This window comes from Ischnura elegans, chromosome 1 (assembly GCF_921293095.1).
Source record: "Ischnura elegans chromosome 1, ioIscEleg1.1, whole genome shotgun sequence".
In the NCBI taxonomy this organism is placed as follows: Eukaryota; Metazoa; Arthropoda; class Insecta; order Odonata; family Coenagrionidae; genus Ischnura; species Ischnura elegans.
Genome location: NC_060246.1, coordinates 131,001,363 through 131,027,039, shown reverse-complemented (window position 1 = coordinate 131,027,039; position 25,677 = coordinate 131,001,363). Strand labels below are relative to the sequence as shown.

At 37.6% G+C, this 25,677-nt stretch overlaps 1 long non-coding RNA gene across 1 annotated transcript; it reads right to left on the bottom strand.

Annotated features, from left to right (window-relative positions):
• Nucleotides 1-790: 790 nt before the first annotated feature.
• On the bottom strand, nt 791-22,919 carry LOC124153555. The gene is made up of 3 exons (XR_006863692.1): nt 22,529-22,919; nt 16,954-17,049; nt 791-879 (listed from the first exon to the last, which is right to left on the bottom strand). It is a non-coding gene; the product is annotated as an uncharacterized LOC124153555 (long non-coding RNA).
• Between the last annotated feature and the right edge of the window lie 2,758 nt (nt 22,920-25,677).

Here is a 25,677-nt window from a genome sequence, read left to right as displayed (position 1 = left end):
TGGAGGACACACGAATCACACGCAGCCTTTTGTCGCTCGCCCGATCAAAAGGCCTTTTCGCAGAATCACGCGACGCATTAAATAAATCGCAAGGTTCGCACGCATGTCGCTTTTTTTTCTTTCTTCGAGCTCTTATCGCTTTCTTCTCTCTTCTTCGATATCCTGTAATAGAGCGGGTCAGTGCACAACATCCTACAACACAATTTCGCCAAAAACACGAAGTTCCCCAAAAATGCATCACAAAATCAGAGGAATCCAAATCGTGCACATCAAGTAGATCTATATGGTACCTTTTTTTGTGTATTTTGGTGTTCCGTTTGCCGGCTTAATTATTTTGTGTATCGGGGCTATTTAGTCCCCGTATTGGTACCATTGTTGTTTTCGTTGACCTTGTGAATGTTGCAACCATTCTCTTTTTACCAATGTTTATTGTGAACTTATTGTTCACGAGAGCTCTCATAACCATACCCAAGTAATCATGGGTGTACACCACTTCGATTATCACCATAACCCTTGTCTCATGACATCAGGTCGACTCATTTGTAACCTTCTGATCAAAGAGAGACCGTATGCTACCTTCATACCTTGGTATATATTATGCTCATCAGCTTTTGTTTTTGATGAAATATGTGGGGGAAAACACAAGACATTCACGACATTTCAGAAATTAAAGAAGTAAATGATAAAAAAAATCCCTCAGCGATGTGCAGCGTCCTGCACATCACTGCAAACCCCAATGTAATTAGAGATCCATCTGCATGAACACGCTTTCCTTAGTCTTAGATACATCTTGTATCTCCATCATTTTGCCAGTATTCCTTAAGATTCATATAACAGCACAATCTTCTTACTCCTGATTAACTGATCTCGTAGTTCACCCTGGATAATAAAAAAATAATTAATATTACACTTTTAATTTTTTTTATTTATTTAAAAAATTCGAATATAATTGTAGCAAAGCACAAAATTCAAGTTATATGCCAAATTATTATTGCCATTTCATGCTAGTAACTGCCATATAATTTTTTATTATAATATGTGCCTATTCTCGGAATTTTATTTAAAAGAAATCAATTCTTCAATCAAAAATTCTGTAACGTTTTATATTAAGGAAAAAGTCATAAAAAATTTAGGACGTATTCAGTTTTCCAATTCATAAATTATTCACCAGGTGGCTCTTTTTTGTCAATTTTCAAACCCATTAATGACACATGGCTCTAAAACAAAAGTTTTTCGTTTTGTCAATAGTTTAGCCATTGTAGATGTAACATATTAATCAGGAAAAATAAGGTTATTTATTCTATGGTTTGTAAAACAATGATAGTACGTAAGCAATTTACCTGATGCCAAGTGTTATTTATCTTTCCATTGCAATTTAGTTAATGAGAAGAACGTGAAAACCGTACTTACAATTTTCAACTAGAATCGAATGAATAGCTTCACATATAAAATATCTGAGAGGAAAAATAAGAAGTGAATTTAATGTGAGTTGATTAAGGATGTCAAAAACGGGAATATTCGAGGTTCAACCATTATTTCTTGTTCCTCCGTGCTGAATATCTCACGCAGTAAGTTATTGTTAAAGAATTGTTTTTGAGGAAATTAAAATTTTTACGCGAAAATATTGGTCTCTGACTGGCCTGAGCATACTCTATCTAGTGTAAAAGTTGGAAAATTGATTTTTTTTTAAACTTGATATCCGGAGAATCCTAAGATTATTTTTTTCACGATGTGCGGGTAGTGCCTTATTTAAAGAAAAATTAACGAAATTTCAAGTAAGACTGGAGGCATTCGGAAAATGGTGCAACGTAACAATCATTAATATACGATATAGTGACTAAGTAAGGACCTAGGAAATATAGTCAGAGTTGGAGAAAAAATAAATCTTCTAAAACCCTCAGAAGACAGGACAGCTTAATTGTCCACATCATGAAGTATGACATCCTGATAAAAGCAATTGTGGATGGTCAATTGGACGGGACGGGAAGAAAAATACAAAGGATGGTGCTAAATGTGTTACAAAGGAAAAGTATTTAAGAATGCGTAATATAACAAGAGTAAGAGTAATATTTAATAATTCGTAATAGAATAAGTACGTAGGAAGGGATATCTCATGATTAGCAGAGAGGAATTGAAAGCCGCGTCAATCCAATCTTCGAATTGCTGAGTCGTCATGGTAATGATAATAAACATTCAAATAGATGAAAGAGACGAATAGAAAGTGAAGGGTATCTTATGAATTGGGATGAATGGAGGTAGAAGCTGAAGAAAATTATTCCTCAAGGAAGAGCAAGAGAGGAGCACTTGTGGAAATCAAGAAATACAAGCGAGTGAAGAACCTCAGGCAACGAAAGGAAAAGGCTTGGAGTGGGGAAGAAGATGGTTCTGCAGTATACCTGTAAGAACCTCAAGTACTATCAATACTGAAATTAAAGTTCCATGCTATAATCGACATTTATTCAACCTTGGAACCCCAAGGTTTAGGAAAAAAAGAAGGCAATGCGGCAATCCTGGGTGGAAGGCGGGAAAAAATGGACGACAAAAATTTATGAGTGTAGGAGGAATTCTAGAATGGAAATGAGTGATGAAGTGAGTGATATGGAAGTAAAGAAACAATTTATAAGAGCCTACATTTGGAGTATTTTCCTAAGTGGAAGTGTGGCATGGACAATGACAACAGCGGAGAAAGCAAGGCCTTCGACATGTGGTGCTACAGAAGAATGATGAAGATCAAATGGATCGGCCGAGTTAGTAATGAGGGAGTTCTAAGAAGAGCTGGAGAAAAGAGGAGCCTCATGAAAACTTTACAAAAAAAGTTGGAAAATTCTCATAGGCCATATCTTGAGACATGCTGGCCTGATGAATACAATCGTCGAGGAACAAGTGGATGGCAAGAACGGAAAAGTACGACCTCGAACAAAATGTATGGAACAAGTAAAGAGAGATGTGAAAGAGAATAAACATGTAGGTGTTAAAAGATTAGCTGATAGGAGAACTGAGTGGAGAGCTGCGCCAAACCAATCCTAGGATTGCTGACCAGTGATGACATGAATAGTCAGCCATTTTTATCCCAGAATTCGGAAAATAACCTAGCGAGTAACCTTTTCAATTAATTAACACACCACTGACGTTAGGCTTAGTGGTCTAATATTATCTACTTTAGTTTTATCACTCCTCTTTTATAAAAGGTATGACGGTTGCCATTGTCCAGTCGGAAGGCAAGTCCCCATTGCTTAGATGTAAAAAAAGTATTTGAATGTAAGGAAGTATTGCCTCATCCCGTAGATTCGACGCATGGACGCAATATAAGGATCCATTATTTATTTCTCTGCCGTTTACTTATTACAAAGTAAAATAAAGGTTTTATTTTGCAATCATCCGACCGCCCCTTGAATATGCAGCGAGCATATGGGATACGGTGCAGAAAGACTTAATCCGCGAACTGAATTAAATACAAAGGAAGGCTGCGCGGTTCGTCAAATATGCTTCGAGCGTACAGACAGCGTTACGCAGATGTTAACCGAATTAGTTTGAGAATCGCTGGAGACTCGGAGAATAGGCGCCATAGGCTTAGATTGCTTGGACAATTCATAATAGATATCGACACGGAGAACATAATATTCGAGCCCCACTATTTTTCCAGGTCCGAATACCAATATCTTTCACACATTAGTGCCTTTTCTTTCACTGTATCCGAATTGGAACCCCCCTTCCCAACTGAAACAAACTTACTCGTCTCGCGATAATATTGATACCCCTATGCTTTCCATTTCACCCTCCGCAATAACAGCCCTTCTCTGGTAAGCATTATGATCATCACCACCAAGTCCCTTCTCTAGTTTCTCGACAAATACATTTCCACAACGTCGCATATTTATTTTCCAAAGTTTTGTGATCCTGAACTACATACTTAAATGCAACCCATCTCTATCAAGGTCTTCTGTTTTTACAGTTCCGGTCTACAAAGTACATCCCTTTCATTTAGCAAACCCAAAGTAGTCCCTCAATTATGTAATATTTAATTCTGTCTGTCACATTTCGCTTTCTCAAAATCCCACTAATGATTATTTTTGCCAAACTGAAAGTCGTCCTAGCAGAGTAGCAGATAGCACATTCTCACCCCGCCACATGGTCACTTGTTACAGCCCTTTTCACGTCATTTGTCCCGACCACCACTCCGTCATTGCCACCATCAGTCCTCCCTTGGGTCTTCATCCTTTCAATGATCCTTCCAATGACCTTCTGTTCTCACAACAGGAAAACAATCGACCACACTCCCATCTCCCCCGCATGCCACAGAAGTGAGTCCCCCCACATGCGCACTTCCTCGGGATGCCCTTCTTAACTGCACTTCCAGGAGGGACTCCACACATCTGTGGGCCAGCAAGCGCTCCCTTCACCCCTCAAACTAAACCGATTCCAAATTTACAAACTTTCCTCCATAAATTGAATACGTTCCGTTGGGATGGGCTTTCCTTTTCCAAGAATTCATATCGAAAATTTTTTAAAGATTTAACTCGAAATGCAATGAATGATGTGACATCTTTAAGCGCAATTCTGTCGGAATCGGTGTTTTTTATCCCTCCAAAGCCCTGATCGTCCGAGAAAAATCAAACTGCACTGTGTGTATGCAACGGTAGTGATACCGTGTTGATACAAACGGAATAATGAGGGACCAATGATACTTCCTTAGGGTCAGAGATTGGCAGTATTTTAAATGCAAGTACATATATTAAAATATGTAAGAGAAAAAAATTTTCATTTGTATTTCGTATTTAAGATTCATATTTTTGGTATTTTCCCATTATAAAATGAAAAATACTTTTTAATTAACTCTGACAGCACTTCTGTTACAGTATACTTCAGAGATTTCTTCATTTTCGTCAGAATCGTTTTCTTAATGGTTGCAACCACCCATAACTTGGCAAGTCAGCTAATATTATTTAAATATATCTTAGTTTCCATTCAAATGTATTATGTATTTCAAAAGGCATGTAAAAATACAATTTTGTAGTTTTTTTCAAATACCCAAGGAAAAGGTATTGTACATTTTGCGTTTCAAATACATTTTGAGCCGTGTATTTTATTTCAAATGCTCATGGGTCCGTATTTTCCTCAGCCCTGCTTAGGGTATACCGGAGGTGACCTAAGCCATATCTGAACGAATGTCATGTGGAATTACTCTTTGCTCGCAGTTGTTTAAGAAATCCTTAAACCAACATACAATATCGAGATGTATTCCACTTTCCCCAATAACTTACACACGAAACTTTACCGAAGGGTTTGTGAAATCTAAAAATATCGCGTCCGCTTCAACGTGCCTTTCTCCAGAAGAAAGAATGTCATTTAGAAAAAGGGCTTCTTTGACTGAGTCTCGCACGATCTACATTTTAGAAACCACGCTGAGTTTTACTTGACAAGTTTTCGCTATCTAAATACCTCATAACTGAGCTGACGACTACGAGTATTCATAGATAGTTTCTATGAGATATACATGAGGGAGATAGGCCTATAGTTACTAGGATCATCTCTATCAACACTCTTACAGATAGGGGTAACTTTCGTTATTTTCCAATCTCGATGGATATGATGCTTCGCAAGTGACATTTCAACTAGTGATGGGTCGGTTCGATTCCTCGATTCTTCGATTCCTCGATTCTCGGCCAAGAACCGGAATCGAAAACGAGTACTTGCCAAGGCGAAAAATCGATTCCGATTCCAGCAGTACTTCAAACAATAAAATATACGACCGCATTTCCAATAGTCATTTGAATTTTCGCGCCACGTAACCGTAATAACAAAACACATATCTTCTTGGGATGTGCGAGTACTCGAAAATTCAAGTCGATCGAGTAGTTGGTACTCGACTCGAGCGTTTCGAGTAGCATTACGGATGTCGAGTCGAATAGTTAAGGTTACAGAGCATTCGAGGCTAGTAGGTCCAGCAATCTGCCGACAGGAAGCGCTATCATGAAACTCATGTTATAATGCAGTTTTTAAAGCCGGTAAGTCATTCTAATGCCTTGGCCTGGTAGTTTCAGTGGTTTCAGCTTGCCGAATACACTATTGTTGTTGTCGACGTGGGCGCCGAATACCTTTACGCCAGCCGCGGCGGCCGATCGTCTTTCTACCCCGCGCACACTGGTCCGAAATCGGAAAAAGCTGGAATAAAGTCCAAAATGACCTTTTTGGGGATAGAGACTTGAAACTCAGCGTAAATACTCATAAATCATTACCAAATATTGATTTATATGCCATTTTACATAAATGCGAACCTTTAGTGAGATACAGAGGCCCAAACATGACCAATTTTTCAATGCCACACGAGATATCGTTTTTCCTCAAAAAATCTTTGAATTTATCCCAGTGGTTTTGCGTTGGTATGAGTTTTGTGGAATAAAAAACGCAATATTCCTTTGATCTGGTGCTTTGCCTATACTTTCAATGACTTTTGAAGATTCTGGCTCTCATCTGTCCGGTTTTACAACGCAAAATGGCCGACCCGTTTTTCACGTTAAATTTGACATTACGTAGACATTATCTTTCGTTTACGAAAAATATAACTCGGAAAATTTGAACCACAATATTAAGAAGAGATTTCTAAAGAGTACTAAGTAGAAGTCTTGAAAAAAAGTTTGCGACGAAGGAAATAAGAGCGATTTTTCAATCGCGCGTCAAGGCTGACCTACACGCCGCGGACCTCTGAGGCTCGGTAACTGAGGCCGATTTTTCAAGTTTTTTAAAACATTAGTCCTGAAAATCGTCATTTAAAGCATGGATAATCGTCTTCATTGACTTAAAATACTAAACTGAGGATGTTAAAAAGGATTATGTATAGATCGACTAGACCATTTAGCGCATTACTCGAGTGAAAATACTAAGGATTGGATATTTTTCGGAACCATCCCGCGCGTAAGAAATATGCCTCGGGTATTGAAGTAAAGTGAAGAGATTAAGTCAGCATGCTTAAGAGAGAGAAAAATGAACTGTTTCCGTGAAAGGCAACAAGCGATACCCTTTTTCCCTTTCCACTCTCGCCGAGGTGAGTCGCGCGGTAGGGGAAGTTTTCACACCACAAGGCTCTTTTAGCCTTTTCTATTACTGCGTCCGTCCGATGTAATATTCATTTGTAGCGTTTAGTTTATATATAATGTTCTGTTTTGAAATTTAGCTATTATATTTTAATTACATATTAATGATATGAAAGATTCCTTTGTCAACTGACTCTTTCATAGAGTAATATTTTTAAAAGTAGTTTTCTTGCTGCCTGGAATTAAGTGATATTTTTCTTGGAGCCTATGGCATCAGAATCGATGGAATCGGTATCGGTAGAATCGGAATCGAAATGTCAGAATCGGAATCGGGATCGGAATCGATAAAATTTTGGAATCGACCCATCGCTAATTTCAACATTAATTTTTAAAACGATGCTCTTTCAGTTGCTAGATCATCACTGAGCGGAAGTTTGATTGGGACCTGGGGTTGATGAAATAAAGATGACTTTCCATGCTATGACAAGAAATTTTAATTGAAATAATTGGAGTTTTGCACAGGATAGGAGGGCTAGAAGAAAACCATAAGTACCCCTGAGTGAGGTGGAGCCAAAATTACCGAGAAGATTAATCTGCTAGCTTTTGCAGATGACGCAGCAATATTTGCTGAAAACAAGGAAGACCTAAAAGACCTAGCAAATGTGCTATTGAAAGAGGCGAACAAAGTAGGACAAAAAGTGAACGGAAAAAACATATTACATGAAAATTAGCAGAAACGAGGACAAAGAGAATTATTTGCCAGTATTAAATTATAAATTTAAAAAACTAATCATTTTAAATATTTGGTAGTGATACCAACGAACAACAGTAAGGAAGATGTGGATATAGTCGTCCAGTTAGAAGCAGCTGAATGATCATATCGGAGTTCAGTAAAACTATTTAAAAATAAACCCTTGTCAAATAAAACAAAACTTAGAATGTATAAAATAATTGTCATGCCAATATTTCTATATGGCTCTAAAATGTGGGCTTGAACAAAAGTAGCACAAAAGAAGCTCATAACATTTGAAAACAAAGTTTTAAGAAGAATATTCGGTCCAATGAAGGAAGGAGAAAGACAGAGAATTAGGAAGAACAAAGAGTTGAGAGACCTATACAAAGGACCAGATTAGGAGTGGGAATAATTAAAAGCAAGAGAATAAGGTGGCTGGGCAACCTACACAGATGAAGTGAGGACGCAATGCTGAAACAAGGTCTGGAAGGCAAACTCGAAGGCAGAAGAAAGACCGGTAGGAAGACGGAGAATGTGCTGGGGTGATGAAGTTAAGAAGGATGTGAGAAAGATGGGAGCCCAGCTGGATATGGCAGGCGACCGGAGAATGTGGAAGCAATTAGTTGGCGACGCAGAAGACCTTCTAGGTTTCGAATGGCCACAGTGGTAAGTAAGTAAGGAGGGCTAGCGGTGAATACGCTTTGGAAGAAGGGGTAAAGCATATTTTTTTATCAAGTTACGCCGTTTTTCTGTGACTTTACTAATTTGAACCTCTCTCACGTGAGACCAAAATGCCTTCGGATTATCTTCTAAACTTTCACCTAATATCACGCCCTCAAATTCCATCAATGCCATTTTGTAATTCTCTTGAGTGTCCGAGTGAATTCTGCGATCGCTCGAGTAAATATTGATAATCAGCGTTGCTCGGGAAGCAAAGTACCTAGAAAACTTGTAATTCATGGTCATATGAACATCTCAATGGGAAAATATGAAAGAACTTAAGAGAAATCACGTTTTTTTGCAATGTACGGTTAAAAGGACAGCAATTATATTCGTGTGTCATTTACCTGAGAACGGTGAAGTTGCGAGAAAAGGCAGTATTGGAAATATAAGTCGCCGAATCGGTCTTCGGGTCGCACAGACAGCGCGCACAAAGATATGCGAACGTGGCAGAGTGAAAGGGGATGTTATGGGAAGGCGGGAGAGTACGCAGAGGGCGGGGACTGGGCGATAGGTGGAGCTGAGCGCACTCACAGAGTTCCGTAATGAGAAAACGACGCTTCGGACGCAACCGAGAGAAGCACTGCGGGTTTTGGGAGCATGAAATACTCGAGACATTATTCGAGTTAAAATATAAATCTATTGTAATCTGGAATTTACGCGCAAGAGCCTCTATCGATAAACTTTCAGTGAAATATCATATTGGTCGTTCATTTCAATTTTTTCAATTCAATTTTCAGTTTTATACCTCCAAATGGTAACAAAAACAAAACTCTCTTCAAAGCTCCATGGCAATTGATAAGTCGAATACAAGAAAACAACAACAGCAAGAAATTACGAAGAAAGGTCTAGAGCTTATCCGTTGAATAAACTGGATAAAGTTCTCTCGGGATTCCAGCAGGGCGAGAGAATCCATCTGGTCCAACGATTCGATGTTCAATACGTTCTATGTCATCACAGAATGATCCATGAATGCGACCATAGTCAATAACACGGTAAAAAAACCTTACGGACCTCGGATAGTTAAGCCAGTTGCATTATACCACTCGGATAAGAACACGAGAGAAATATTGAGATAAGGCACTCCATGCAGCTTTAAAATAAGTATGTGCTTCGAAGATGCACCTCTTCTGCACAACAGACACACTTAGTTGCAGTTAAATCATAACTTGAGGGAGGTCATATGGGGCGATGTGAGAGTAAATTATGAAATTCTACGGGATTATCGTAAATTTATACAAAAAAGAAAGAGGATTTTTTGGTTACGGTAATCCAGAATAATCCATAATCAATCGAAGTTTTAAACACGTTTCTCGGTTGGAACGCAATTTGGATATTATTATGAATTAGTTTTATAGGCAACTTTTTAATTTGAATGGGGATAGCACCTAATTGGTAAAGAGGTTTGCACTTTCACTTTTTTAAATAATTTACAATTGACATAAAGGGCTCATTTTTAGTCCTCAAAATGGTGTTTACATCGAGAAGGCCATCAAAAAAATTATAGAGAAGGCTCTTTGAGTCAATATTTAACGAGAAAGAATTAATAACTGTGTTACGATGCCGAGTTATCAGCGATGAATGAAGCAAGAAAGAAATAGCGGAATAGCACAGGTGAATCATGCATTCTACGTAAAGACGGATGAACCGGCAGCCTAAAATACAAGCACAGAAGTAAGGTAACTATAGATCAGTTGCTACATATAGACCATGTTTCTCTATGGAAAGAAGGTCTGGACGTTGAAAGCAGCGGAGAAGTCCGTAGTGGAATCATTCGAAATGTGGTGCTACAGGAGAATGACAGAGACTGACAATGAGCGAGAAATTGCACGCCGAGAATGAGTTGATCACATCAGTTCATTACGGATTAAATTCAGAATAATTACGCAATTAGGAAGATATTAACTGACAGAAGAGTGGATTTGAGAGCTGCGTCCAAACAATCTTCGCATTGAAGATTTGTGATGGACAAATTAATATTCTTAAATTTTATCATTAAATTTAATTACGTCAACGCATAGGTATTTCCAGACGATTATCGTTTAAATTTTTGCATTAAGTATAGTAATGTATCACAAAAATATTTCCTTTGTTATCTTTGCATAAAGTGTGAGGTTATATGCTCAAAATGGCATTGGATTTATCGGGGGACGCTCATATTTTTTCAAGGGAAATTGCGACAACACCAACGAGGATTTGATTTAATTTATTCAAAATGTTTTCAAAAAATTTAAAAGAAAGATCTTCAAACGTATATGACCTACAAAAAATCGGTGATTGAAGAAGGTACAAGGGTCTCAGCTGGTATCTTTCTGGTAGGTCTTTTTGTATGAGTCCCAGGAAAACAACTCACTTTGTCGAGGTTTGAACGCTTTTAATAGAAGCATGGTCTTCGATCGTATCCAAAGATAACGAAATGAACTTCGATGAAACGTGCAAGTACATCGCATGAAAAACCTCCACTGTCTTCACCATAGACCATTTGAGAATCGGTGTCTTGAAGCAAAACATAAAAACGGCGAATGTTGAGCGTTAAAACCCATACAGCTTCAATAACCTTACCGCGGCGCGGCTAATCCAACTCCCGACGCGCGGAGAAGAACCCTGCCGCGCGATCGAAAAATCAATGTAATTTCCGGCGACGCAAACTTATTTCAAAGAAAACTGCACAAAGACCTCAAGAAATCTTCAAACAATGCTCTCATATAAGTTACTCTGCGCGACCTTGCCGAAAACCTATTTGAAACTCTACCTAAATGTAAAACTTCGTCGAAAAACAGTATCCTCCATTTTGTTACTGCACGGTAAGAATTTATGGATTGTATTCATTAAGATTACGGAAAATTAAAGAAAAAACACCATGCTAACAGATTATGCGGGTTTTTATTCGGCAAGAATCCACCCATAACTTCACCATTCACTTACTTTGGAAGATTTTCAGAGAAAATTGAAGACGGGCGTTTTTATGGAAATTTGCTCACGTTTGAGCCTCTGTATCTCAGTAACGGGTAGGATCTATGTCAAATGAAGTACATATCAATAAATGTCAATCATTTTTGAGTATACCTGCGAAGTTTCAAGTTTATAACTCAAAAAAAGCCATTTTGTAATTTTGTCCGGCTTTTTCCGATTTCCGCCCACTGTGCTACGCAGCGACCGGAATGTCTGGAATGCATGATAAAAGCTTCCCGCACACCTAAAAAAGGCTAATAATGGTAACAAAAGAGACTAAAACGGTAGATACACACAGCGGTAGACACATGTTTACATGCTTATTATTTTTACATTTTAATCCTATTTTTTATGAGATTGGAGATGGGAGAAATGGCTAAAAGGGAAGAGTTACGGAAAATACGGATCAATAAAACGTAATGAAAGAGGAGAAATGCTCCTAGAAATTCTGTACAGAACACAAGTATGTGAATGTCAACGCACTGTTTAAGAATGGCACGTGAAGCATGTATATGCGTAGAAAATTCTTAAACAAGATTAAATTAACAAGCATAATTTCGTGTATCGTACATTTCAGCGAAGCAGAGGTTTAAGATTGGACGGAGGTATGCGAAATCTACCCTAGCGCAAAATTCGGCAGTGATCATAATAACATGAGAATGAAAATGCATCTTATTTGATAATAGTTCTGAAAGTGGAACACCGGAAAACGAAAATTGAAGTTATGAGGAGAAGAAAAATAGTCCAGAGGAAGCCGTGGATATCAGATGTAATATAAGACCTCATGGGAGACAGAAATAAAATTGAAGAGAGAGGAAACGAAAAGACAAGTGCTAAACGATGCGAACTTATGCGATGTTATACAAAATAACATCTCCTGTGGAAAAGTGGAAGCTAACTATATATTTGTGAGGAACCATTTCAAGGCAAAATGCAAGTATGTAAGTGGCACGAATGCATTATATTTTGATTGTGAACGAAGGGAAATCTAAGAGGTGGGAAGAATTCCTGGAAGAGTAACACAATGGAAGCAAAAGTGATCGATGAGGAAAGAAAAGTAGAGCAGAATGAAATGAGAGCCAACATCCTATGATCGGAATTTGATTCAGCAATGTAAGACCTGAGGAAGAATAACACTTCAGAAACGAACGATGTGCCAGCAGAGCTAATTAAAACCGCAAAAGATTAGACTTAAAAACTACTCTAAAAAATATCTTCGAAAAGTACACAAGAGGAGATACACCAAGTGACATCGAGAAGAACATCATCATTCCTATTTGCAAAAAAGAACAGAGCAGAGCAGTGTTAAGCCCATAAGAATGACGCGAATGTAACATATGTGAAAGATAGCGAAAAGAATCCTTCACGTGTGAATAGAACGAGGGGCAGAATAATTCCTCTAAGAGGATAAATTCCGATTCAGAAACGATATAGGCACATGAAGTATTGGTTACGAGACTGATCATGAAAAAGAGAATGGAACAGAAAAATCCAACGATCATAGCATTTATCGACTTGGAAAGGGCTTTTGACAGCGTGAATTTGAATTTCATAATCAGCATTCTCAAAGAAATGTTTATTTCTTACAGCTACCGAAGGATTTTCCACAATCTATTCAAATTCCAAGTAGCCGTGATTGACTTTGAACGTAAATATGAAGAAATACAAATGGTGAAAGGAACGAGACAATTTGTGCACTTTTTCCGAAAAACATTTTATGTGAAATCGAGAAAACCACCTAAGAAATGGAAGAGAAGGCTTCGGGAAAATATATCCATGGCGAAGGAAATAGCATGTTGAAATGTTTTGACGAAAAAGCAGTAATGACTGAGGAAAAAGCTTTTAAAAAGGCGCTGATAAAAATTAAGAGAGAATGCACAACCGGAAATCGAAAAAAAGAAATCCAAGATAAGCATTAAAAGAGAGGAGACTAGGAAAAATATTCAACCAGTAATACGAAAGCATAAAGAAGTGAAAGTTCCTAGGAGGCAGAGTAACCAGCGTTGGATGAAGCAAGAAAGGGAAAGCCAGTGCAATAACTCAAGGAAAGGAGGCATTTTACGCTACGCATGGAGGACGAAAGAGGCAAAAAAATGAAGAGTAAAAGTTTTCGTTAAGAGGTGCTGACGAAGACTGATAAAAATAAAATGGTACGCTCACGTAAGGATTTGAGGAAGTGGTAAGAAGAGCGGAAGCAAAGAGAAGTCTTTCAAAAACCATAAGAAGACGGAGCAATGGCACAGAATATGATGGCCTGATGAGGACAATATTCGATGGACAAGTGGATATGGGAAGAAAGGCAAAGGAAGGCTTCGAATAAACAAGCGATTAAGAGTGTAGGAGAGAATAAATGCGTAAATATGAAGGAGAGGTCATCAGACGGGAAAGCGGAGTGGGTCAAACCATTAATGGAATCATCGCTCATGATTATTTACTGACAATCCTTTCCTCAAAAATGTGCTTGCACTTATTTTGGCTTCAACGAACACAAACACAAGAGCAGGAGGAAAAAGAGAAAGAAAGAAGAAAGAAATTTATATGTTAGTGCAGATTTATTTTTGCGAAAAAATGTTCGCCATCTGCTTCTTGCACTCAGACCTTCCATTGTTCGTTTAGTTGGCGCGGCCCATTGCTATGAGAGATCCCTAGCAGTACAAGGAGTTACAGCATATAAAGCCACCTCTGGAATCGAAGTACATATAGTGGTCGACTAAGGATACGATATTCGAAAAGAGATCATTTATATCTTCCACTAGAGGATGAACTAGTCGACATTAAGAAGACTGCTGAATGAAGGAAGACGGTTATGCGGCAAGTTCAATGACAAGCACAGAGTTGCCGAGAAACCTAATTGCAGAAAGTTAGACAAATAATTTAATAGTTAAACTAGTGCTCCACTGTTATTACCTCAATTATTTTACTTTCCAAGATAATTCAAGCGATTATTGCACTTAATAAAAAGGCAAAATAGCGTTTTAGCATTCTTCAAAGTCACTTAACGAAAGACAATTTTCAGCCATTCCTCAACGAATGAACCTTCAATGTGTTGGGTAAGATTGAGTACGTTGTGAACATTCAAATGTGAAGAAATAGGATATAAATCTTTGTAATGTTGAAAAATAAAAGCAACGAGTTTAATATTTTGTGCAACAGATCAAGTCTTTCGAAGTTTCATTTAATCATAAGATCCTCCAATGAAAGCCTATTTCCTCATTGAGCGGTGTGCATCTCACCATATTGATTTCAATTGCACGTTGTATCATGCATTGCACTAATGGTAACAGGCACGCAAATGGAATTATTTACTGTTATCATAATGAGAGGGCCACTAACTCCTTTGTCCTCAAGCAAATATTGTTTCATATAATGAATTAATTGTTCACTCACTCCACACGGAATTTACCACTCATGTTTCCTGTTGATAACAACCCTTTCCCTACACAATAAAGATGTAATTAAATGGGATAAGTCAATTTTGGTTTGAGAAATAAAATATAAATTCAGGGCCAGCCTCGTTAGCACTTATTCTCTGAGACCCTTCATAATAATCGAACCATCGGTTGTGCGAAGGCGTGAAGTAGCGAACGAATAAGACTATTCGAATATTGGAAGAGAGGACATTTTAAAACCGTCAGTGAATAATTTCCCTCCGTTCTTTAAAGACCTGTTGAAATAAACTTTGAAAATATTCCTTCGTGACCTTAGAAAATATAAAAGATCATTCATACATCCGATTTTCAGAGGTCGTGCCTCAAGTAAAATAGTGTCAGAGAAGGAGCTAAGATCCTTAAAATTCTATATCATATATTGTTGAGACCAAAACCTAAAATGAAATCCAAGAAAACAAAAACCATAGAGGTAGAAAGAAAGATAAAAAACACATGTGTGGGCGGAATGATTCAGGAAGAAGTTAAGGAGTTCTGCTACTCAGGTAATGTACTGGAGAATAACAACAAATGATCCTCTGAAGTAAAAAAAAAAATCATTGCGTTAGCCAAGAAAACCCCTCAATTCAATTCAATAAGTCTTCTAGCAAATACCAGCGCTATTGTTGAGACTAGGAAGAAATCGCTGAAACATTTTGAATGGAGTGTATTGACACATGGATGTAAGACATTGGCACCAAGGAAGGGTGATCAAACTAAAAGCAGACTTAAGGTTTGGAGGGTAGAGGGACTATTATAGGTGGACACACACAATTCTAATTGAGCACGTACTATTGAAGTCCACTCGGAATAAAGTAGGTATTGGAAAAAAATAAAATAAAAACTTATGGCCATAGGAAAATTACTAAAGCAGCACAACTTCATTCAGAATCTTGAAGAAGGAAATATTGTTAGCAAAAGAAAGAATAGACGACTTCTTCCGAAAAAAATCAGGAAGCCGAGTTCAGGAGTAAGCAACCGTGCTACAGTTATTTGATCTTTCTTTCAACTATATGTTTCACAATATTATGTTTTCCTGTTACGCAGGCAATTACGGAGGTGATAGATATTCTTAAGAACAGCCGAGTAGATTATTTAGGCGTTACACTATCTATGAGAGTATAGCGAGTACACAAGTGTTGAACACAAGTGTGCTTATGAGAATCGTCTTGCATGATGCATGCAAATAAAACACCCCCTGCCAAACACCCTCCGCTCGACTCGCAGAGTATTATGTGGATATATTTCAAGGAACTCCTAATTGCACAGAATCCTTAACTGATGTTACAACTAAATGCATTCGGAAGAAGTGAGCGATAAGTCAGCAGCCTTCGCCTCAAATTTTACTTCATCCTTAAGATATCACCGCAAGAACATATCAAAAGCTGTTGGCGTTGCAAAAAAGGCAGCACATTCAAGGTTAATAGCTTTTCGGTAAATTTTTACGAAACGAGACAATAAGATTACTTTAACAGGTTAAGATACTATCGAATAGCAGCATGAGAATTAATAACATTGAGACTTAAACGTGTCAATGTTACAAAGGAACCCATATATTGCCCCCCCCCCCCAAAAAAATAGTAGCGTAATGAGTACGGTAAATCATTGGCCAAGTGCCAAGATACCGAGAAGATCACTCGACAAGGTATTCAGAGGACGCATACATATTCATAATGAATACTGATGTGTTGGTGAGATTTCGGATGCCACTAAGAGGTCTAATGCTACATTTTGAAACAAGTAAACTATTCGAGGGAAAATATGTACAAAATTCCTTAACCTCCATTTAGAGATCTGAATCGGATCAAGAGAGCCTGAAACCAAAAAGTTCCATTAATCTTATCTGGTATTATTTTTGTTCTTAATAAGGTATTAGTATTTTAGGTATTATTATTTTAATCCGGTATTTGATTTTTTTAATTCACGGAGAAACAAGGCAAACAAAAATAAAACTGTTTTCGTACGCTAAATCACACAACCCCCTACATGGAAAAAATTCCTTCTATTTCCAGTAATGATGAAAGGCTAGCATACCAATGGCAACTTTTTGGCATACAACATAGTGAAATATTGAAAGAAGAAATCTACTTACCATTCATTCCGCACGGCCTCTTTCCAATGTAGAAGACTTCAAAGAAATATCACTCGCATAGCTGACACACCACTACTTTCACAAACACTCGATTCGCTGGAAATAATAAGAAAAACACATACCTTAATATAATGCCGTCGTCATTCAGGAACCAGGAGTGCAAAATGCATATTAGCTGAATTATTACATCCGGCTACTATACGACGACGAATAAATTTAGACAGGAAATGAAATTAGCGAGAAATGATAGTTAATCCACTTACAGATTCAGTCGTCTTTGCTAATTGATTGGCTTTGGGCCACGTAAGTCAACGGCCAAGAATAGAAAATTAAATACGAAAACTGAAAGGTCTCAGCTGGTTGAATTCGGAGGAAACTCCCGTACACAAAGTAGAGGCGTCTATTTTCAACATTCGAAACGAAATATCAAGAACTGAGTCCCCCGCATAACACCATGTGACCGATAACATCACGGTACGGCAGTCTGCAGTCAAATGGGACAGTCTTACAAAAGCTCCCGAAAACTCTCTGAGAATTATCTTAGGCCAAAAGACCTCGAATACGTGAGTACTCGATTACAATCATTTTCGGTCAAATATAGGATAAAAAATCATTATGTTGTATCGCTGTGTTCAAAATCCTTAACCAATGAACCGAGTAGCACGTACGGATGAACTAGGGAAAAGCACTTCGTCAACGATTCACAATCACTCAAATTATGCTCAAATAATGAGAATCCACTTTAGTGACAAAGTGATCATAATATTACCAATGGATCGCTGCAAGGGGCAATCCAACACCATCCGATACGTGAGACATTCAGGCAGTGGCGCCGATTCCATGGGGCCTGAGGGGGCCCGAGCCCCCCCAAAAATTCGTTACAGATGTGAGGCAAAAATGTGACAGGCTTGTCGATTTTCACCGGAGTGTCCAGATATCGAGATTCGAATGATCAGGGTTCTAATGTTGACCAATGACTCTTCTAAAATGCTTAAAAAACTTAAAATTCACTACTTATAAAATTTACCGTGGCAAGGCCCCCGGTTTGGGCCCCCCCAATATTTTTTGTAAGTCGGCACCCCTAAGGTAATTTATCATTCAGGTAATATTACCGAACATAGATTACGAGGCATCGCACTCACTTATGAACAATCGAGACGTATATCGTATCACGTTAGCAATTGAATCCGTGAAAGTGAATAAACTATAGCTATAATGGACGGATTGGAAAAATATTCCAACTATTCTCGTATTGATAGGAATAATGAAATCATAAAAATCACTTACAAAGATATTACAAAAATACTTCCTTCAAGCGTTGAGATTATTTGCAAACGATAAAACAAGATCTTAGGCGGAATAAAGCAGTTAACTCACGATTAATAATCGGCAATAATCACATCACAGCTAATAATATCTTAAACTATAAAAAGAAACAGCAATGAAATATATATGAAACGTGTAAACGATTACTTAAACATGGCTTGCTCACTTACCTCTTAACTCCACGTCGGCTATCATCAGACTGATGAGGATCGCAGTTCCGAGGGAACGAATAGCCAATCGTGAGTGAAGGTCGCCTCTGACGTCACGAAAAAACGTCCGAAATATTTTCTTAAAAACTATAAAAATGGTGTTTTAGTGTGGAGTAAATTAATAGGATTTATATGAAATTAATTTTAAAAAGTAATAATTTATATCTATTCGTGTAAAATAATTTAGTTTTCCGAAAAATTGTTTTTACTGAAGGGGAAAAATTACTACGTCACCTGTTGATCTTCTTTCGCGAAATTTTATTGGCTTTTGTTTTCTTGTCTTTGATTGGCTTTTGTTTACTGTCCTCGTCTCACGAAATAAGTTCGTGAGCTTCGGTGCCAGGACGCTTTTGACTTAGGGACAGTTTTAGAGCTCCATTGAACCACGAGCCACTGGATTCCATTGTTAACCCTCCCCTCCTCCTAACTTTCACGGCACAGGTCGATATTCCACCCCCACCCCACCAGAACGGCCTTGTTAACTGTCATCAGATTATGACTCATTCATTTGTTCTCTTCAATTCAAACTACTTGCAACCTCTTAACGTAAGTGTCTATTCCAACGGACCACCGTCTTTTACTTCATCAACATCGATGAACATACCGGACGGACAACGGACATGCAGAGATCAAACCATCGCCGCGGAAACCTACGTTCTACCGACGTACAGGTTCTTCGATGCGAAAGGTTAGTGCACGCTGGAGAAATTAAAAAAGGAGCGAAACAATGTGTGAACGCGAGGTTACAGTTAGAGGGCAACTTGGCGCAAACAGTGGCTTGCTGGGACGAAAATGAAGTGATTAAGTGAGTGAGTAAATTATTATTTAAATGTTATTTTTATTGCCATCATAATTTTTATTCCATTGCTTACTACACCGGTTGTCGGATAATTTCCATCAAAATACGACAAATTGGGAGATTTTTGGCATTTTATGATGCAATTTCAAAGGTTATCAATCCTCTCTGTAGCTCCTAAAGGGGTCAGAATCGATATTCCTTCAAACTTAGGGGTTTTCCGATGGATTCTCAAGAATACTAAAAACTCCTTAGTTTCCGTCCCTTATGCAATTTTATCAGAAAACTTCTTCATTACCGTTTTTCTGGGCAGCGACCCTAAGATTGGATCTGCTTTACTGCTCAAATAGATCTTGAGTACGGAGAGAGGGTAAGATTTGGTACGAACGTGCTTGCGGAGCAGAAATTCAAGGGAGTGGTCGTGATTACTTGAGTGTTGAAGTGCAAGTTTATCTATTAAGTGCCATCATCATAGATTGCTTTTACGCAGCTTTATACTCCTCTCTCCTATCAGCTAACCTTCCCATATTTACCTCTATAAATACCTTCGAATTGAGTGAGCGATGGCATTGATTATATTTTCGTAAACCCAATCAATTACACTTTTATGCCCCAATACAAATTTTCAGTCGCGCACTTCAACTGGCACACATGAATTAATATCCCACGAGCTCATCGGGTGGCATTGGATGCGTTATCGCCATTATTTTTTTAAGTTCTGTAGTAATTCATTTTATCAGGTTACCTTCCTGATTCTCAGCTAGATTTAATTAACATAGAGAAAAATGTGGTCAGCCATTGTCATTTTCTGGTGTGATTTGTTTATTATATTATCTTATCAGTATATTATCAAGAAATGACGTAGATAACCATAACAGTTATTCAAACCATAGGATTCATATAATGATTATCAGGTGTATATAAGTACTTCCAATAACATAATTCACTGTGTTCGGCGATATATAGCGGAAATGTTTTATTTATATAATATATTTATATTTATTTATACGCATAATTAACTACGCATTATTTTGTGGCGTAAATTGTAATAACGAAGTATGTAGCTGCCGCGATAATCATGATTGAGTGCGTGATTTTCAAGTTTTCAAAATGAGAATTCTTGAAACTTATCTCTTATGAGAATCTTCTCTTAGAAGAAAGGGTTAGAAAGGGTTAAATAAATTCTACTTGCGAATATTTTTCCTGGATAACTTTCACCATTTCCCATGTTAATACTGAGGCTGGGGTTTCAATGCTGGCTTCAGGTAATTAGGCGGTTCTTATGTATAATGCAAGAAAAACACTGAAAGTAAATTTATCTATACTTCGGAGTATGTCTTCCGCCAGTGCAATCCGTGGAAATAACAAGCGACTATCGGACCGATTTTCTTCCGACCGCGACATTCAGTTTTCAGCGCATTTTTGGGGAACTGTTTGAGCCCCCACCTCCAAACTCCTCCCTCGCACCTAACTCAACTGACGAAAACCTCATCCTTGAATGAATGACCTTATCTCCAAGTAAAAATCCCCAATCAGCCCTCGTTTTTCCCAGATGATCAAGTATGTTCTAAGTACAGTAGAGCGTAGCTAATCCGAATAGCCGTGAGACAAAGTCCACATTCTCAAAAAGTGTGTATATTCGAACATAACCAAAAGAGGGCGTTTGACGCCTTAATCATTTAAATAAATTATGGGAAATTGGAATTCACTATGATTCTGTCTTTATATAATAACAGCAAGCTAATAAAACAAATTCAAGTGAATGTGTAACGCAGTATTTCAATGAAATATACCTATATTTCTACTTATGTACTCAATAGTCTCTCTACCTAATGTTCCGCCATATGTCCTGTGTTTTGACAACCGGCTTCATAATGATCCACTGTAATTCATATCCCACAATTATTCCCTAAATTGTAATCAAACTATAGTATATATACTTAATTATGAAGTGGGAAAGGTCGATTTATGTATTTCAGACTTTCAAGGTTGTTACATGAACAATATGTTACTGTTAGGGATAGAAATAAACACTGAAGACCCTTATTTGGATGTTTTTAGCTGAGCCTTACAAGGAGTGCCTGTAATACAAGCAACTAATAGGAATCAAAATACAAACATTAATACGAATTCATCATGTAGTTTATGATTCAGACATCACCGAATGCATTATGTATGTTAATTATATTCACGTCAGCTTGTTTTTCGCCTAATGTGAATCCGGATTTACGACGTTCGTATTGATGACGCTCTACTGAACTGCAATGCTAATGCTTTGTTCGCAAAAAAATGAATCACTAGTCTAATTATGGATCAGAACCACCAATGACTTAATCTTTCAATCACAGAAAAAACTGATTATCAGTCCTAATTAGATTTTAGAGTACATAACATTATAGAGATTTGTGCACTAGATATACACAACTATCTGACTTTTTACCATTGCAATATTCAAGAAAAAAATTACCCTAAACCAAGTAATGAGTATCCAGAGTAGAGTAACAGAATTCGATGTGTACCAAAATACCCTCTTTAAGAATTTCATTCCCGAACTAGATCAATTTAGAAAGAAGACTACTCCGGAATTACAAGCAAAATAAACCATGCGATCCTATTTTAGCCGTTCAAGAAAACCTTTTCTAATAATTTTTATAAGAAAAGTCTCTTTTATTTTGTGGGCGTCTAATGAGCAATGGCGGATAATTGCAGTGTATTTTGGTACTGAGAAAAATCATTCAAGGGAACCTCAACGGCCTTTCATTGGTGAGTCAGGTTAAAAATATTTTAATATATATTGTATTTCATTTTGATGCGTGCTTAATTTTTCCTCCCGACGTCATAGATGTTTAAATTTCTCTCGTCACGTGATACATACGACGGGCATACGTATTTGTTTGAAGAGTCTGCTAATCCTTTTACTTAAAGAAGGGAATCTGCTTTCCACCAATAACAAAACGATGAAAATAAAATAAGAAATAGAGATCGTCTCCAGCGCCAACAGCAATGATAGGTGGGAAATAAAATGTACAGCTCTATCACTCAGAGAAATACGTTATTTTCGGATTCATTCGCTTGTAGGTTCTTGTGTTATACCGTGATGGTAAAGAATTCTAAATACACTTGGCGTCATTAATGAAGCCAACATAACTGTTTTCTCAAAATGAGTTGTATAGATAAAATAAGTTTTAAAAGGTATAATTATCATTACATACTAGGTTGTTTCCTTGGATTCGGAGCCAATTACCTCTTTCCACGAGAATGAAACCAAATACTAAGATCCCAGTATCGTTGGTAATGGTATTCCTCTTCTGCCCAACACAAACAACAAACTTCACCATGTAATCGCCACAAGATGCTTCCTCACATATACCATCGAACGCACTTTACACTATGCATTGCGCTGACCCAGGTGTTTCCCAATTCCGATTTTTTATCACTCCACATTCAACAATGCACTTCTTCACAATGCGCAACGAACAATTTACGTGTTTTGGAATACATAAATCATCTCCTTCATGTTATCAGAAAATACGAATAATTACATATCACAAGACGGAAGAGGCACGCCACTAACACAAGAAATAAACTTCAACACTCTCATCTCATGGCTAACCAGCAACTGAGCTGTATTCCGAGTGGCTTCGCACCGATCCGAAATTTTCTCATTCCACAACTCTGAAATGCGTCATGCCGAAGGCCTGAAGACACGACCTCTTCCCACTGCCACTACATGACCACTGTTCGAAGGTTTTTAGTCCGAAAGAAATGAAGTAAATACAAACAGTTGAGCAGGAGTGATGCGTCGTATTAACTGCACGTGAAAAATTCTAGCGATAACTCACGGAATTCTGAGTAATTCTTCCCTTCGAGAGCATTTTCAAGTATTAAATTAAAGATAAAAGACCAGCCCTCACCGTGGCATACGGTGGAGTTGACTCAAAATTAAAAGTATTAGGTGAGACGAGGACTCATGAAACCATACAATAGAATGACGATCGCTATATCAGCTGAAGCATAGTCGCCCATGATACGTACCGAGGGGACTATGAACTATACGTTGGAAGGATCTCGACCCATTTATTTTGAACGCGAAGTCTACGGCAAATTCTAAAGGAAGAGGCGCGAATATTACATGTAGAGAATTATCCATTCTGTTGCCTCTTACCACGCATTTATACGGCTTTACAAAAGAGGCAAAGTGATCCGAAATTCATGGGGAAATCAGGTAATATTAGGTAAGGACGTTAACCTAATATACTCGGTATGATCGCGTGATATTTTATGCAACAGTAGTACAACGATAAACGCCTTAGAGGCGATAGTATTTGGAAGCATTATTTTTTACATTTCACTGAATATGTTTTATTTCATTCGTGAACCAAGACATACTTCAAACAAGATAGGTACCAAAAAACATAAGTAACGCGTCGCTGTATCCCAGAAGCTTGACGGCAATGATTGGCATGCAAAATATACCAAAGTGTTCTGCAATACACCAATTCAGCAGAAAATGCATGCTGCTCACTGTGCTATTTCCTTATGCTCCGTTTCCCAGTTGCCCGAGATACGTAGACTGGAGGACGAAGGTTTAGGAAGGAGCAAAGATTATATACTCTAGAAAGATGTGTATCTACATGTTAAAAATGACGTAGCAAGTTTTGGCCGCATACAGTAGCGCCATCCTGTTTTTGCAGCGGCCAAAAAAATAACTTCGGCTATGCTAGAGCGCGAAATTCAAATTGGATAGCCTTTTTCCCCGCCCCCCTTTCCCAGAAATTACTAACATTACTACTTATTAACAACTCGGCCCAATGACCCGCTATCATAGTTGATATCCATTAAGGTTCACTAGGGTGAAAACACTAAAAAAAAATAATTGAGTAATACAAAGCATATTTATTAAGATTTCTTGCATATTACATTGTGATCACACTGCAGTAGCCTTTGACACAGAACAATAAAATGATGCAAAACAATTATACAAAAAGATGGGATTATATCCAAAAATATGAAGTAACAATCAAATGTGCAACAGAAAATTTTAAGAACTGCACCTCAACAGTAATAATGAAATGAATCCCTAAGGGTGCTATTCGTAGACGGCACTTTAAGCTAAAGTATACATTAGCTGGGCTAAAGTCTACTTTAGCCAGGCTAAAGTCTGCTTTCTCTGTTTCATAAACACCACTTTAGAAGAAAAATGGCCGAATTGTCACTTTACCGTAAAGTGCCCAACCGGAGCTCACTTACGGTAAAGTGTACGGATGAATAAATATGGCTGCTTTTGAAGTTGAAATATGAAGATATTTGGGTTACGGAAATTAATAGGAATTAATTCTTTGGTGAGAAGACAGGCATATTTCAAGAAATAACCAGACACGTAATGTGTCTCTCTTTCCGGAAAATATATCGAGTCAGTATTGCTGGAGATGACCCATTACTTCTGCAGTTGAACTCTATTGGTCGTTATACTACCTAGGACATTTTTACGATTATGTGACAATTACAGCACAGTAAGTGGTTGAATAGGTTGGCATAATTTGTGTTCATTTTGAAAACAAGCTAATTATGTTCTTAGGTTATGCATGTGTTTATATTCTAGAATTTCCCTCCTAGAAATGATAGCAAATTTCTGTATATATTTGAGCCAATGGTCTTCGTAAGCAGACTTGATTTTCATTGTAATTTTAGCGTTTTCATTCCATAATTGCTTTATGTACTCTTTCCACATGCCTCCATATCATGTTTTACATTTTCCTGTTTCTGTCATTTTGAAACTAGAGAGTTTTTGTTTCGTTTTTCGATTAGTCATTTGAATGTTTACAATGATGAAATAGTATCTTGCCATGAAAGGCAGCAATAAAAAAGTAAAACATACTTTCCTTCATAGTCATATTATCTGCAGCTAAGCAATATTTTATCGAGGATGTATATACATACAGCCGCATACATCAACATCCCAAGAATTAAAATACTGGTAAGAACAAAAAAATTCAATAAACACCCATACCTACTTCAAAATATGCGTCCACCTAAGACAACCACTGATTGGAAAATCTTCAAACTGATTGCTACAGTTTCAAGTTAACGTGAGAGAATTTCACTATTTCACCCACCTTCAATGAACTTATACCATCAAACTTCGACTAACATGTAGTCCAAGCAACCGAGTGCAGTTAAACAGGCAAGATTATCATAAATGATGTGAAAATATCAGCATTTGTATCTTTACTTTGCTGGAAACATCGAAGTGCATTTCCAATGCAGGAAGCTAATTAAAAGTGAGCTTTTATTCACCTAACTCAGTCATTAGCATACAAAAAAGTTAGTGGGGAAAAGCTTCCGACAACGCAGTATTAATTTACATCTGCACACAAAATGAGAGAACGAGAA